This window comes from Metopolophium dirhodum, chromosome 6 (genome assembly GCF_019925205.1).
Source record: "Metopolophium dirhodum isolate CAU chromosome 6, ASM1992520v1, whole genome shotgun sequence".
NCBI lineage: Eukaryota > Metazoa > Arthropoda > Insecta > Hemiptera > Aphididae > Metopolophium > Metopolophium dirhodum.
The window spans coordinates 21,935,949-21,948,641 of record NC_083565.1 but is presented as its reverse complement, the minus strand read 5'-3'; the positions used below and the strand labels follow the sequence as shown (position 1 = coordinate 21,948,641).

Here is a 12,693-nt window from a genome sequence, read left to right as displayed (position 1 = left end):
AATAAATCAACTCGGCCGAGCTTTTGAAAATGCATATGGCTTATATAAATATAAAATTATTAATTAATGTTAATTTTACTCGTACCTACCTTTAGCAGTATGTGGATTTACTTTTATTATTCATCAAAGTTCTGTTATTATTAACTTACGTGGAAAATGTGACTAAACCTTATTATTACTTTTTAGAGTTATTTTCGTTGATACATAGTAATAATATGTTATACATATATAATATATATTATATTATGCAAAAATATACATTTAAATTCAATTAGGTACGTAGTTTAACAGGGTAGTATATGACGCGTGTACTAAATTGTATTATGCAATCATTTTATTATGAACAATTTGGATTTTGATTTTACAGAAAAAAAAATAAATATGGTACAGTGTGATTATGTATGTATAGATATTACAAGGCAGAATATTTGAAAAAATGTTTACCCATTTAACTGTGCATTCGATAAGAATAGCCATTTAATTACACAATATAATATAGTTCCATATTAAATGCATATAGGTATACCACTTACCTATATAATATATCTGCAGTACACAAGTATACCGTAAATAATTACATACCTAGTAAAAACCAAAAACAAATAAACTAATATTCTTCGCACGTAGAACGCAGTACATAATCTAACCAGTTAACCTACATGTTTATTATACGACAGTTTCTGTTATGGGTGAGCTACAGGTAGGTGCGTAAAAGTTTTGCGATCATAATATTATTATCATTATTCAATTTAATTGAAACTATTAACGCAGCCAAGTTATTTCAGCACCCTACAAGAATTTTTTTCGTTAATAACGCTTATACAATTGCAGCACTATACTTACAGTGTTGTTACTTATCAAAATGGCCATTTTTTTTATCGTGGTTTTCGAAAACCATTGGGATTTTTAAATCTAACTTTCAATCGACGCAGAGAGACACGGTAAAACGAGTTTGTAGAAAACTTTGTCTTACATCGAACAGCAATAGTTAATATTATATTATTTCTAAATTTGCGGTGTAAATAAGAAATAAATAAAGCGTTAAACAGAATAAAGTATAACGACGTGTAATATAAATCGTTTATTTGACGAGATGTCACGGTTTTTTTAGTACCTACAAATAAAAATTTTTCACATTTTTGATAAAACGATTTATATAAAACAACGCGTTTCTCTATTTGACGTTTTCTCTGCAAATGTATACTACCTGTTAGGTATATATTTTATTCAAAAACCACCGAGGTCTTTTAAAATGCACGTTGGACTGTTCTGTTACAATAAACTTCTTATATTGTGTTGTATGTATTTTTTATCAAGCAATATAGATCACGTGGGAACGAAATGGAGTGTCGCGTCGTGTTTGCCATTAGGTCTATTCGAAACGACGCAGTCGGACTCTGTTTGTCGTGCGGACAACACAACCGCATCAATGTGCCACCCCGCATGTTAAGACTCCAGAGTAAAGGCATATTTGGCCATTTTGGGGGGGGGGGATTAGGGGGCAATAGCCCCGGGCGCCAAATTCAGATTTCCAAAAAACGGTGGCGGTACTTGAGGTTCAAGTCAGCTATTACCAATGATGCGTTTTTTTTATTTTTACTATACGTTACGTTAATTGTCTTGCAACAACAAACAAGTTTGGAAAGCTCAATCTGCGAGCGTGCTAAATTCCCGGTTTCTAAACGTATTTGAACAAAACGCAATAAATTATAATAGGTACAATTTAGGTACAGTAACTGCGGACGATAAATAAATATAAATCAACAATATAGGTATATATCAACAATCGTAACTATCTACTATCTAGGTACTGACAATAAATAAATAAAAACCAACAATCGTAACTAACGGACCGTACGGACGGACGGACACAACGGGGATATAAGTTGCAGTGCTAAACATATGTCTAGAAACCTAAAATGTATTAGGTAATAAAATGTTCGCGAAAACAAAATAAAATAAATGTCGAAAGTATAAAATGTTCAGGGACTATAAATAGGTATATAGTTGTATAAACAATTTGCAATAAGACTCGTTTTGGAGCGCGCAGATTTGACAAATATTATCGTGGGGTTATTTATGCGGTATCGTGGGAAATTACGATACCACCTAGCGCCCCCTTGTATTTGGTGTACTTGGGGTTGGGATTGGGGAGTATTCCTATTCTATATAAATAGGCCACTTTTTCGTTTGGCAAACCGCACGCTACACGAGTGTCCAAGGTAATCACATCATAACCGGTTGGGAGAAAACTGTATGTATCTCCTCGTACAGTTGTTGTAGTTCTATCATAGGCAAACCCAGATTAAGGGGGGTCCAGGGGGGGACCACTGCCCCCGGGCCTCGATAGTTTATTTAGATTTATTTAATATATTTATTTAGGGGCCTCAGATTTTTCCATTACTTTTTTCGTTATAGGCTATATAACACCGCATAAATCACCTAAAAAAAAAAAAAAAATCATTTAGCGAGGAAAAAAAGCTTGTAAATTATAATTTATAAATAAAGTGATACCTATGTAGTTATTCATTATTTATTGCTATGTCCCTAACATATAATATTTACCATAACAGGTGCCTAATGTAATAAATAATACATACAAAATTATTTTTTTTTTTCGTACAGGGGCCTCGTTTAAAACCTCGGCCCCTGGGCCTGAAAATGTCTCAATCCGGGCTCGATCACGGGACGTTACGACGATAATAATAGTATCGTCACAATCGCTCGACGACGAACCGACGAGATTTCTTACGTCGCTCCGTCAGATAGTGTTGCCCGTACACAACAATACATAATAATATAATAATAATAACGTACACCGACGGCGGCGGCGGCGTTGCCTAGGGTTGCACGGGGGCTCGTCGGCGGCCGGCTGTTGCTACCGCGTCCACCAGCATCAGCATCAGCAGCAGCCGCCGCCGCCGTCATCGTCGTCGTCGTCGTCGCCGCCGTAGCCACCGCCGCCGCCGTCGTGGCCGTAGTCGTCGTCGGCAGTATCTCGTTAACGGCGCTGTGCACCGCACATAGGACGCGCCTACAAACGCTCGCGACCACATCAGCGCCCGCTGTCGACGCCGCTGCTGCCGTTTCCCGCGTGCTCATCGCCGTTAAATCTGTTCCCGCTTACCACCCCCGCAGCCGCCGTTTACTCACCCGCACGGGCGACGACGACCGGGGTTGGCCGCCGCCACCACCACCACCACCACCACCACCGCCGCCGCCGCCGCCGCAGCGTGATCGTATAGTGACGTCGTCGGCGTCGTCGCCACTGCCGCCACTGCCGCTGCAACCATGACGACTGTTGCACACTCGGCTGTCGGTGCACCCGCAGTGATGCGATTATGACGGTCACCTGCTACCCCCCACTCCCTTTAAAATACGCGTCCCACTCGACTCTATATTATCATTATTATTATTATTATCATTATCATTTTAATTATTATTGTTATTATCGTAATCGTTTTAATAATTCGAATTTATTGTTTATATATAAATAATAATATAATATATATATATATATATTTACAATATATATATATATATACATACACGCACACATTATATTATTATACTATCGTCTTCGCCGACGCCACTGCGGCAACGATCGGCGCCACTTCCACCGCCGCCGCCGCCGCTGCCGTCGATCGCCGCGTGATCCGTGCGCGCGCGTGTACCATATTCTCTCGTCAGGTAAGCCCCCGAACCCCTTCTTGCTTATACTGATAGCTGCTACCATGATAATACTACCTGTTTGATGGTGGTATAATAAACGCCGTAACCGCCGTCACCACTATAATACCTCCACCGACCACCGTGCCAAAGCCATAACCGTACACTTCTATTTTACCGACGTCAAAGCTGGGTTAAAATTACAATAATAGTGAAAAAAACAATAATAACCTGCCCGCACACGCTCAACTGCACGGATATTTTTTTTCTATTGGAATTTTTTTACGAAACTACGGTTCGGAGTTTTTATGAAAAAATTTTAAGAGATGATGATCATAATATTATATGGAACAGCACATGAGACGAGTTAACAATTCATGCAATTCATAGATTCAAATAATAATTGATATTAGATAATTTAAGTTTCTATAGAGTGTAAATGCAATTAATTATATGATTTATGTATTATATAATTTGCAATAATCTACTATTGAAGGAAACCAGAAGCCAAATCAGTCAAGACCTGTTGAACGAAAATGTATTATAAAAAATATTTACCGAGCTTATAAACGGACATATTAATACTATAAAGTTTTAAGTGTTAGAAATTAATTATTAAATTAATAACGTGCAACAAATCTTCGTATGTAAATAAAATGTTGATTCGTCAAACGCTTTACTGTGAGATTAATTTTTACTTTGAAGTTGACTAAACTTAAAAATAATAATTCGGGAATTTATAAAATTATGATATTTCATTAATTATTTATAATTTTTTTTTTGAAAGTTAAGTTGTTGAACTAAAATAATTCATTTTTTTTGTGGATAATACGAATTTCGTCAAAGTTTGAACATCTAACGCTTTAAAAAAAAATATTTTTTGACCATGGATTTTTTGTGTTATCTTTTAATTGCTTGAAAAAGAACAACTTTTGAGAAATCGATTTGTATTCAATCTTCCAAACTTCTCAATTTAGAAAATTATTTTACTAACATAAATCGAGAAAAACTGAAAAAAGTCAAAAAAGCTAAATGATGTCTGGAAATTGCTCAAAAAGAGTAAAAATCTTTGGATAATTAAATCATCTCTAGCAAATACTAATCTAAAATATTTAGTGCACATTTAAAGTCTCTGTGGTTGTTTAATATTGAATTACATCAAAATATAAAAGTATATTTTTGAAGTTGAAAACCTATTACGTTAACATTTCTGTTTTCAGTATTTTTTTTTTTTAGTTTTTCCGAATTTTTTTTATAACTACTGGAAACTTTTACTTTTGACCCTCAAACTCAAAGCTAGATCTAATTTTCTACCAGAAACTATCCTCCAAATTGAAGATGTGCTTGATAAGTTAAAGTATGTATACATTTGAATGACTTTTACAAACTTAAAAATTGTAAGAATATAAGTATTATTTAATACTTTTGATTACGTTTAAGAATCGTAGGAATGTTTCAGATCAAATCTATACCAAAAATATATTCGAAAATACACACAAAATACATTAGGTATGACGTTATATTATTAGGTATGTATTTACCTACAAGTACAATGTACATTATTATTGTAAGCTATGAGATGATTATTCAATCTCCCTTGGTCAACCACGGTACTCGAATAATAATATGTTACAATTAATTCAAATTGCAAAGTTTTAATCTTTAAAATATTCGGCATACTTGGTATTCATAATACAAAAATTGAACCATTGTTATCTTTATAAGAAAGCTTCTACATCAGCTTTGTTATTTCGACATTATACACTGTAATGGTGTACCTATACAACTTTAAACAATTTTGAGTAATAATTTGGATCTTAGAGTATTTTGCTCTCTTGAAACATGATTTCGTAACGGCGGTTGGATAAAATAACTTTTGGAACTCAGTTTTTTCTCTCAAGAGACATTCAGACATACCTGAAAAGTGAATGTAATAAATTGAACTAAAACTTTTCATCGATACTTCTGTTAACTGGGATTAAAAACATATACACAGGCGATTTGGTCGGATCGAGTGCAAATGAGACTACCTATATATATAAAAAAAAAACACTGTTACTATTTTATACGTTATTCATTTCAATTTATAAATTATATGAAAATGAAATTTTGTTAATAAATTATGTTTTACGTTATGTTTTTTTCAACGATATTATTCATCAACTTTAAAATGTTCTAGTGAATAAAAATTAAGTGGGTATAATACCGCTTCTTACCAAAAATATATATATATAAATACCTAAACTTACATATTTTAATATTTAAGACCGAGCTAGAGCACCTAGGAAGATTAAGGTGGTATCAGCACACTATATTATTATTATGATATAGTTTAAAATATATATTTTTGCACCATGTTCGTAATTACGCGTAGACGGTACCTACTTATATAAAATTAAAAACAAAAAAAAAAACAATATGAGCAATTGAACTCTTGTCGCAGATGTAATTCAAATATAAAATAACATGGATATAGGTAAATAGTTAAAATATTCTTAGCAAGTATGGAAACGGTTCAACATTTGTTATCATTAACGTCATCAATAGTTATTATTGTTGTACATGAAAGACACAAACTTAGCGTTATACACGATTGCCCACCTTAATAATTAATTAATTTAAAAAATATATATTATTTAGTATAGTTATAACTATCTAATGAAATATTAATACGAGTTTTTACAGAATTGTATACATTTAAAAATAAAGTCTCTCGTGGTATTTGCTTATGGAAATTAATGCGCCGTTATTAATGAGTAATGACGAATTAAAAGACATATTGACTATCAAATAGTAATAAAAAATATATAATAGTTTTAAAAATATAATAGCACTTACTTTAATTTTTATTTAAATAAATAACAATGATGAGTGTGTTTTGTTTTTACCAACATTAGTAATAGTATTATAGTTTTAAAAACATTTTGGCTTTTTTTTTGAACTATTGAAATTTTCAACATTTTGAAATTTCTCCATTTATGCTGATAAAAATATGTTATGAGTTAAATAGTTTGAAAATTTAACACAATAATTCTCATAAGATGTTTTGATAGCAGTTACATTATAAGTTATCCACAACATTTTTTTTATAACTGTTATTGAAGCTCAAATTTTCACAAAGTTGGATACCTATTAAACGACAATTACTCTCAATTTTTCCTCTAATGGTTTTATTTTGTTTTAACTTATAATTGAAACTTTTTGCTATTAGATGGTATTATGTTCAATACATACCTAATGACATTTTTTAAATTTGTTGACTAATTTTAACATTTGTTTATACCTCTACATTCAATGGGTCATCGCCCGTTGGTATTGACTATTATAAGTCGTATGCGATGTTTTGGCAAAAACTAGTTCAATCCACCCAATAAATAAAGTGGGTAGGTACTAATAATAAAACAAATGTAAAATAACATAAAGTATATTATGCTTAGAAATATTATACGATGACCACCTGTCTCCTTTGTTTATAATCGTTTTTCGCATACAATGATTTATCGTTAAATTCAAATTTATCACATCCGTTACCGGTGACCTACTCAACGACGAGTTACACTTTAAATCGAAACCATGAACCTATTGAACCTATAGCATTTAGATACCAGTAGATACCGCGAAGCGAGTTTCGAGGTTTTTATCGTTACCATCTAAATGTGAAGTCCTATAATAACTTTTCCGTTAAATGGTAATAAAAATAAAGTGCGTTAGGCGTATGCGGTTAAACATTTTCTTATTTCCAGGATGATTAAACATTATTATTGTATCTTATATTTTGATTACCTATAGGTAGGTATAAATGTTTCGGTAGATGAGAACAACTAATAGGACTTAAAATAATAATTGCCATAAAAACAATACATCAGGCTGTGTGTGTACAATACAAATTAACTTTGGTCAAATATGTTATTTTCAAACACTTTTTTTTTCTTTTAAAAATAATTTGTTTAATGAACGGATCATTTGATTTTTGTATTATTTCATATACGATTCAAAAGGTTAATAATAATATGTTAAGAGCGTACAGATAAAACCGTATGCACTGATAAAGTATAATGTAACCTTATTTATTCAAATCCAATTCCGTAATGCCTATACCTACTACAACTATTGTGTGTCTGTGTACTGTATAGGTATACTAATACTATAATATTGTGTGGAATATTAGTAGTTGGTTAATGCGAGTATGCGTTTATACAAATATTCTGTTGTGTTTATTATAATATTAAATTTACCATTATATTTTAATGCGTTTCTAACTGATATAGTAAACAATATGTCGATATACGGATGTCACTGTTTATAGTTATTATTTCTGATGTTAAGCCGAAAATCAAATGCCCATATATTTTAAGACGCATTGTAATGAAAAAGGTGCTATAAAAAATTAATATATCATATAAAAGCCAACAGAGTAAATAAACCGGGTGCTGTGTATACAATGCACAATACCTATACAATATTATATAATATTTCTATTATACAGGTTTATATCGCCTCTTTACGTTCATCTTGGCGCAGGACAGAGGTGTATTATTACTATCAGAAAATTAAATGCAACAAATACATCAAAAGCGATTCGGAGTGAAGCTCGCAAAAAACCAAATTTTGCCCTGATTTCTTAAACATTTTTGGAATTTTTCCACCTTGATGTAATTTATCTTTACTATAACGTTTACAATGGTTATATTATTATGGAACTTTTTGAGCGTTTTCAGTGCTCGAAAAAGTGTCCATAAGAAATAATCGTTGTAAAACAATAAAATCAATAATTGGTACGCATTCACTTCACTTATAGAGCTTAAAAGAAATATTAAGAGCCCAATAATATTATATGAATTGAAATTCAAAAAAAAAAAATATGGGAAATTTATTTTACTTATATTCATGTTCTATGGAAATTCATAATCACACGATACGTATAATGGATTTGAATGATTTAATCTTATTTCTTCCGTATACATCAATTGGAATTAAATTTCAAAAATCAACTTTCAAGTAGTAAACTCGTAAAGCAGATGATGAACGATGAGTGTAATATAATTCTCTTATAATAATAGGCATAGTTATTTTTGTCATTATTAGGAATAAACGGTTTGTTGGTAATATTTGTATGATATTATGAAACTTAATTTTAACAGAATAAAATTTGAAAACAAATATTATACAGTACAATTTTTCATTTGAATACGTGCTCAGTATATTTTCGTTTAGAAAATTGTGTGGGATATTGAATTACAATACATTTTTGGCGTATTTATGGGACGACGAAACGTTTTAATGTCTGATGCGTATAATATATTATATATATTTATATAACATTATATTCTTTAAAATAGTAGAAATTGAAAAATATATAATAATATATAAACTTACTTTGTGAATTTCGTCTACAAAGCATTTTGTCTCCCCTCCCTAGTCCGCGTCTTGTTATATATTTTAAAAGTACTTTATCGGGCTAACAGGTTGCCGATTGATTAATGTCTCGGGATTTGGGCTGAAATCGACGATATTGTCTCCTTTCTATATCTTTCCTAAGGGACATATACCACGTGCCGAATAAACGAAGAAAAATGCTTTGTTATTGTGTCTCTTTTCTTTAGCAAAGGATACTCTTTATTTCGCTGCAATTTTATCTCTATCCTGAAGACCATTGCACAATCAGCAAATTCGTTACGTAGTATCTGTTCCAATTAGCACAGCAGTGTTAGACCGACACACGTACTATAGCCACGGTCAAGGTTTCAATTTATGCAGACTAAGTGTGTAAAGTGTTTGAAAGACAAAAATAATGCATAACAAATAATACTTAAGGTGCTAAGTTAAATAATTGTTATGTAAACTTACTAATGAATGTAATAAACATCTAAATAAAGATTGTTCCAGGTAGGTACTTATTGTGTTATAATATACTTATCGATTAATTTATATGATTCATATCAAATATCTTTCTCGTTACGTCTTTCCGTTTAGAGACTCCACTAGACTTGTATTAAATATTTTTAATAGGTAATATTGTGTAAGTATCCATAATAATTTCTACCTGTTTTATAGTGTTTTAAATTATTTGGTTTTTTCGATTCCTATAATAATTGTTCTATAAAATAAAATATTTAAATCAAATAAATAATAATATTGACCTAAATTAAATATAGAATTAATTTATCTTAGTTATTATTATATTAGGCTTACATATTATGATAGACAACTTATTATATGTATTATCTAACCCAATGCGACGGCAAAAACACAATATTGCCGTGTGTTCGCATCAAGATTTTTTCCCTCATCACCGTCATTGTCTTTAAAATGGTTTTTATTTAAATTTAACGTTTAAATGCTATCTAAGATTGTTAATTTATGTTCAATTGATGTTCATCGTTGTTGCGATGATGTTGTCGCCAAATCAAAAATCAACTGAAAACGCAGTGATCATATTATATTAATTGCTTAGTTTTACTTCTTACTAATACGACCGACGTAATTTTATTTATTTATAGAATATTATATATAGTAATAGTTAAAACTACCTATTTTAAGTTTTAAATTTTATTTATCGTATTTTAATCAGATTGAAGTGGCGAATGTATTAACAAAGATTTTTTTTTTTATATCATAATTCTCTCTAGTCAAATGAGACTGTATTTATATACTTTTAAATACATTTTCAAAGCTTTTAACCATTTATTATACCTACTTATTACTCTTTATTATGCGTAGGAATTATTTATTTACACAAAAAATGTTTTCAATGAGGTAATAATTTGCAAAAATAACGTTATAAAAAAATGTACTCACTACTTACCATGACAGTGTGTAGAACGGGACGCTATATACTATTAAAATGAAAACTTAACTTCCATCAAAATCTTGCCCATACTCCATTCTTCCTTAAATCAATTGGTTTAACTATGTTTAAGATTAATATCCGACATAAGTACCTACATTCGTACTTTTCACTATAATCATTATATACATTTCACAAAACAAATTATTATTGGTATAGGTTATTTTTAGACCTGTGTGGCTGTGTCTACTAATTCAAACTATACCGATTTTTCATAAACAAATCGATTGAAAACTGTTTTCGGATATGGTTTGTTAGAGAAATATATTACAAAACTCCTTAAAATTATTATTATTATTTTTTATTAGTTAAATCCGGTTATGTCGTATAGTTTTAATACTTACAAGAAAAAGGGCCCAATTTAATAATAATATTATATAGCTGCGCCTTAACATTAATCACCATACTAAACAATATATTCAACAAATTAAATTATTATTTTTGATTTATGAGTTGTTTAAAGGTTTTCATTATATTATATACGTTATTATAATAATATTGAACGTAAACGTGTTTATATATACGCGTACATAATACATACAAATTAATTTAAACCTGAGAAAAAAAAATATTTGGAAAGCTTAAACAATTTGTGACATTGTCTTTTCAGTTTTTGATCTACTTATTGTTCTCTTGGTCTTTTTGAATGTTTAAAAATGTGATTTGCATGTTTTGAAAAATAATTTGAACATAGTGTCGAATTAGCAGGTTGAACGAGCGTCGTTATTAGTTGGTGATTTGTTTTGCCGTCAGATTTTCTGAATAGACTGACTTATGAATGCCTTGCACTTATAATGATTATTATTTGCGTTCGCAAAGCTTCTTGTTTCTATCGTTAAAACAGAAAAAAACCACAGTTGCCAGTTCCGCATGCCTTTAGCTTAAAATCTTTCCGCGAGCACCTACCAAATTCCGTGAGCGATTCTGTTTTCGATTTTTCCGAAAAAAATTATCCGGTCGATTAATTAGTTTAATTAATTAGTTCGCGCTCGAATTATTAATTTACCATTTTTATGACGTTTTCATCACAATAAGTAGGTATGTACATTATTATGTTCTTTAAGACATTTTCTCATGCCAAATTAAATCAGCTTTATTGCGAGTATTATGTACCTAATATTTTTAATTCGGATTTAATACGCAGACACTTAATTTAAACGGTTTTATTTAAAGTAATGAAAGTTTCGTTTTATTTATTTTAAATGTAGGTACTTTACAGCAATATAAACTATGATGGTTGGTTTTCGTAAACATTTTTTGTTTTATTCACTGATCGTTAAGCATATAGTATTGATAAAAATATTTATATACAACTTGGTTTTAAAATATTAAACAATAAATTCTTCATTAGTTAAAAAAATTAGTTTGCATTTTATCATGCTACATTAATTATATATAATAATACCTAATTTGTATTGTTGTTGGATGGCATGTAATATTTATGAAGATCTTACAGGCATAATATACGACAGCAAATTAAGTTTTTCCAACTATACAAAAATGATTAAAAATAATAAGAGATGCGCAACCTGGAATTTATAAAACGCACATGTCACTCGTTTCAAGACCCGACGTCTCTGAAAACTCTGTCTGATCTAATCTTGAATATTGGCCTTTGATTTGGATCAACTTTCAAACAGACCGAAGCTATTGAATCAGCACGCAATTGTTTTCTGAGATGTATTGCATTAATGTTCAATATCAATAGGCGGGTCCATGGCTCTTGCCAAAATGTCCCGAATTTCCTTAATATATCTGACCGCTTAACTAAAAGGCCATCTTATTATCGGCTTCTTGATTTTTACTCAATCTAATATCTGGTATGATCGACCTCCCCGAACTACAAATCTCTGCACTTATCAATTTTAAAACAAACAGGTACCTTCAATAGAAGGAATTCAGATTCTTTCTAGTCAAATTTCTCTAGTAAAAATGATCCACTAAATAATTATCTACTGCTAACCACGTCCTATTAATGCGTGTCGGTAACTCATAATATATTATCAATTTTTAAAAATTAAATTTCTAAATCCCCAAGCCAAGTGTTGTCATTGGGTGACTACTTTTCTCACGTGTCTCATGTCATAAGTATAATATATATATCTGCATACAGGCTTATTGTAATAAATAAATTACAGACTGTTTGTTTTCAAAATAAGGTAAAAATAAATAATTAA

The 12,693-nt window shown here is 30.8% G+C and overlaps 1 protein-coding gene across 1 annotated transcript in view; it reads left to right on the top strand.

The window, feature by feature from the left end:
- Positions 1 to 3,023: 3,023 nt before the first annotated feature.
- The window catches only part of LOC132947280 (potassium voltage-gated channel subfamily H member 8), a 212,034-nt gene continuing 202,364 nt past the window's right edge, over positions 3,024 to 12,693 (top strand). The window contains exon 1 of the mRNA XM_061017541.1: positions 3,024 to 3,690. The gene's annotated coding sequence lies outside the window, so the exon portion shown is untranslated. The remainder of the gene's footprint in view (positions 3,691 to 12,693) is intronic.